Genomic DNA, 5631 nt, shown 5'->3' on the forward strand with positions numbered 1-5631 from the left:
ATGAAGAGAGAGGTAGTTCTAGTAACTTAGCTAGTTACTGTAACATCACATGTTCCAATGCAATATGAGTCTATAACCTAATAAATAGAGCTTTGCATGACACCACACCTATGTTACTACTCACTATGAAGGTAATAATATAGTCTAATGATATGTGTATGTTACTCTCCATTGTGGCTAGTCTCATGCTTTGACTCATTGGCTTGTTGTCTTTCTCCTTAGGAATAATGATGGTGGACCTACTTAATAAAAGTGGCACAATGGTTTTAGTCCTTTACTCTACAAGCAAAAAAAAAAATTTGCTTCACGGTTTTTTGTATTGCAGATCTGTGAGTTTGTGTGGCTGCACAAATGTTGAGCTCTTTTACATAGTGCTTAGTCTGGTGTTGGGATATGATTTTGATTATACAATTTGTTTTATCTGAATAAGACAAATGAAGCCCACCAAAAGGACAGATACCCCTAGTCGTGGTGTTGACGCATGTGCACACCAAGAAGAGGCGTCGTGGATCAATCACAAGCAACATAGTTGTTCCAAGGGACATGTTTGGACAGTTCTTAGACTGTATGCATTGGAGATGATTTTAGGTATGCAACAACTTCAAGAATCATTTTTTTTTGCAGGAAAAAACTTGTAATTACTCACGTAGCCAAGCTACTCAGAGTTACAAAGTTCGACAATGCCATCAAGGCCTGAACCTAGCCAAACAACAATACGGCCACTAGTTCTACCATACTAAGCTAAGGTATGACTGACAATGTTGTTGTTTCGTCGAGCATGAGCAATACAAGTATTTCGGAGTGCCATGAGCGATTTAATCTCACGCACCAAAAAACCATACCGAGATCTATCAAAACCTTCATTCCTCACCATATTTGTAGCTTCGAGGCAGTCGGTCTCGATTTTGATAGGAAGAATACTCCACTGCAATGCGAGCGACAAACCCACTTTGATGGCCAACAATTCACTGTGGAGATCTCTTGATTGTATTGCGTTGGAAACGATTCATGAAATTGTCACATCATAAGTTTTTAGTATTCCGCACTCCTTCTTTGTCCTACCAGGTTCCCTCGATCATATCAATGTTTCGCAACACTCATAGTTGTTCCAAAGACTCACTTTTGGGCAACTGCCCCTGGAGCCGGAGTTCATGGTGAATAGTAACAAGTACACCATGGGATACTTCTTGTTGATGGTATCTACCCTGCTTATGCCACTTTTATGAAGACCAATTGCAATACACAAAGCCAAGAAGAAATTTCATCTTGTCGAGGTTCATGAAGGAGTGATGAAGGATGTCGAGAGGGCATTTGGTGTTCTATAGACTTGCTTTTGCAATGGTGAAGGGTCTTGCGAGATGGTCACACATGCATACTATGTGGAACACTATGATTTCTTGTGTGATCTTGCATAACATGATCATTAGGAGCGAGCAGACAGGTCCATTTTCCCCCATATGTCCGAGCAGACATGTCCGAACACTGAAACACCCGCCCAACGGGCTCCCCCAAACCTGGGCCAAATGTATGGACCCCCCCCTCCCCCCCTCCCACCCACCAAAAAAAACCCAACCCATATGTGAGGGAGAAATGGGGTAGCCAGTATATGCCTGTTGTCCACCACACCGGATTGACATCCAAGGCTCATCCCAAACCCCACAAGTACCTCGTGTGGTCCTCACTCTCCCTCTCCACTCCAACCTGTCGTGTCCTCTCTACTCCACCCAAACTCTAGCTCCATCTGTCGCCATGTCCGGGTGGGAGTTCGATGACATTGATTGGGAGCTTCAAGAGGCAGAGGGCAACAAGGAGCTCATCCTATGCCGATTAGTCCATGACACCGGAGGGCTCTGACGTGGGTCGAGCAGCCGAGCGTTGTCGCTGCCATCCCGGCGTGTGCCGAGCGGCAACAAGCCATCCCGGCCACCCTGATGCTGGTTTCTCACCCGCCGCGCTCTGTCACCACTGCAGCATGGGCCGAGTGGTAGTGTCATCCCTGGCAGCATGGCGGTAGTTGCCGTTAAGGTGTCCTTATATTAAGACTTAAGAATTGCCCAAAACATTGTTTAGGGGCTCTATTTTAGGAGGTACTGTCGGAGACGATCTAAAGTTTGAATGTGCAAAGAGAAAAAAGAAAATTAACCCACTATCATTGGAAAGAAAAACGGGAATGTTAAAAATCTGGCGTCGGATTTTTAAGTATGACAAATCTGGCGTTTAAAATGACAAATTATGTTGTCGCGAGTATGACAATTTTATTTAGTAAACAAGGCAAATCCCGGCAAAAAACTGAGCACGGAAAATCTTTGCCATGCTTGCTGAAAAAATTGCTATGCTTGCAATAATATATGCCATCAAATTTGTAGCGAAATTCAAAAGCAAAGAGAAGGAAAAGCTAGATTGTTCAGTCTCCACCGATTTCCCGCGGTCGCATCCGCGCGTACGGCGAACCGAGCGCCGCAAGAAAATCCAGCTTGACAGCAACTGATTCAACGAAGCGGTGCGCTCCCGTTGGTTCCATGCGTAGTCATAGATGAGGGTTTCTTGGGAGCCTACACCTGTTCCACCATAGGTCAGCAGCCACATCCAGCGTGCCTATATAGGCATCCAATCCCGCCTCTCCTACCATATCTATCACTTCCCGGAGTTCTCTGTTTAGCGGCGCTCAGCCCTAAGCACGTATACGCCACGCTGATTGTAAGACAATAAGTTTTGAGAACCAGCACAACCCTCTAGGGGTGGCTTATCTCATTATATATAATGTTTTGTTACAATACGTACATAGGTACAGAAGTTATACATAGTCTAACACCCTCCCTCAATCTTAGCCACTTTCTAAAGAACTGAGAAGGGTAAGATTGCGCCTACAAGCCTCAAACTGTGGCAGTGGTAAAGGCTTAGTGAAGATATCTGCAAGTTGATCCTTAGACGAGATAAACTTGATCTGAAGTTGCTTCTGTGATACACGTTCCCGTACAAAGTGATAGTCAACTTCAATGTGTTTCGTTCGGGCATGAAATACTGGATTTGCAGAAAGGTATGTAGCACCGATGTTATCACACCAAAGAATAGGAGGCTGTGGTTGAGACAAACCCAACTCCTGAAGCAAAGACTGCACCCAAATAATCTCTGCAGTAGCATTAGCCACAGCCTTGTACTCAGCTTCAGTACTGCTACGTGACACAGTAGCCTGTTTCCGAGCACTCCAGGCGATCAAATTAGAGCCAAAGAATACTGCATAACCCCCCGTGGATCGCCTGTCATCTGGGCTACCAGCCCAATCTGCATCAGAGAAGGCCGAAAGGACCCGAGAGGAAGTCGGCCGAATATGCATACCAAAAGTCAGGGTGAACTGAACATAACGAAGAATGCGTTTAACAGCAGCCCAATGAGTATCTCTGGGAGCCTGAAGATACTGACAAACCCTGTTAACAGCATAAGAGATATCTGGTCTCGTGATCGTCAAGTACTGAAGTCCACCAACAATGCTTCTGTACTCTGTGGCATCCGCAGGAGACAAAAGCTCACCATCAACAGCTGTTATCTTGTCGGTAGACGACATGGGTGTGGTGGTCGGTTTGCACTTCAGCATGCCGGCTTTTTGTAACAACTCCAAGGAGTACTTCTTCTGCGTAAGGACAAGACCAGTAGCACGAGAAGTGACCTCAACTCCAAGAAAGTAGTGAAGCTTCCCAAGATCTTTGACCGCAAAATCAGCACCAAGAGAGCAGACAAGAGCATCAGCAGCATACTGAGAAGAGCTGACAAGGATAATATCATCGACATATACCAAAAGATACATAGTGACTTCTGGCTTCTGTAGAAGAAATAATGAAGTGTCAGCAGTGGACGGCACAAACCCATGAGCACGAAGGGCAGAGGCAAGGCGGGCATGCCAGGCACGAGGAGCTTGCTTCAAACCATATAGTGCTTTGGAAAGACGACAGATATAGTCAGGACGATCAGGATCAGAGAAACCAGGCGGCTGTTTCATATAAACCTCTTCCTCCAAAAATCCATGTAGAAAAGCATTCTGCACATCAAGTTGACGAAGGGACCAACCACGAGAAACAGCAATGGAGAGAAGAAGCCGAATAGTGGTAGGCTTGACGACAGGACTGAAGGTGTCCTCATAGTCAAGACCATGACGCTGCCGAAAACCGCGAGCAACAAGTCGCGCTTTGTAACGCTCAATAGATCCATCCGAATGCTTCTTCACTTTGAATACCCATTTTGAGTCAATAACATTTACCCGTGGTGGTGGAGGAACGAGAGTCCATGTCTTGTTACGAAGAAGAGCATGAAACTCCTGCTCCATAGCCTCTCGCCAATGTGGAATGCGCAGGGCAGCCTGATATGAGCGAGGCTCAGAAGATGGATCCGCAACAGCAGCAGCCAAACAAGCAGCCAACCAAGCAACCGTACCATCCGTACGTTCCTTAGGTTTGAAAATGCCACTGCGACTGCGTGTATGTGGTCGAGACACAGGAACCACCGAGGTCGACGGAGCAGCCTGCAACGGGCTGGAGGACGGCGACGTTGACGAGTCAGCCGGTGACGAGGAGCCAGGCACGGTAGCCTCGGACTCAGTCGGCGAAGAAGGCCGGCCCACCGGCGAAACCGGCAGAGCAGACGAAGCAGCTGGCGACTCCGGCATCCCAGACCGGGCCGATGGCGAGCTCGGCATAGTGGGCCGTGGCGCGGCCGGTGTCGCGGGCCGATCCGCTGATGAAGGCGACGTGAGGACCCGAGCCGCGGGCGAAGACGGCGTGACGGGCCGAGCCACGGGCGACTCGGCGGCCGCTGGCGAAAAAGGCCGAGCCGCTGGAGACTCGGCGATCACTGGCGTAGCAGACCGAGCAGTGGAGATGCTCGGCGCGACGGGCTCGTCGGGTGACCATGCATGGGCACGCGAATCGATGCCATGCAACAGAGGGCGATCGACATGCCCACCAGAAGACGACGATGATGATGGTGAATCCTCCAACAGCTCCAAACGAGCTCCACGTCCGGTTCCTGCACCATGGTTAGGTAACAGCAAAGGAGAGTATGCAACATCATCAAATTGGTCAGAAGCAACAGAGGATGAATGCAGGGATGGTGGTTCGACAGTGGACACAGGAAGGTTGGCAAAGGGAAAAACATGCTCATCAAACACGACGTCCCGAGATATATAGACACGATTAGTGGGAACATGAAGACATTTGTAACCTTTATGAAGAGAGCTATAGCCAAGGAAAACACACTTCTTAGAACGAAACTCAAGCTTGCGCTTGTTATATGGACGAAGATGCGGCCAGCAAGCACACCCAAATACCTTGAGAAAGGTATAATCAGGTTGTTCATTAAGGAGAACCTCAATGGGAGTCTTCATGTTTAAAACACGAGTAGGAGTACGATTGATGAGAAAGCATGCAGTGGTGAAAGCATCACTCCAAAACCGAAACGGAACAGATGCATGGGCCAAAAGAGTAAGACCAGCTTCAACAATATGACGATGCTTACGTTCGACTGAACCATTCTGCTGATGTGTATGTGGACATGCTAAACGATGAGCTATCCCAAGCGACTGAAAGAAGGAGTTGAGGTTGCGATACTCGCCCCCCCCAGTCCGACTGGACATGAACAATT

Source organism: Triticum aestivum, chromosome 3A (genome assembly GCF_018294505.1).
Source record: "Triticum aestivum cultivar Chinese Spring chromosome 3A, IWGSC CS RefSeq v2.1, whole genome shotgun sequence".
In the NCBI taxonomy this organism is placed as follows: Eukaryota; Viridiplantae; Streptophyta; class Magnoliopsida; order Poales; family Poaceae; genus Triticum; species Triticum aestivum.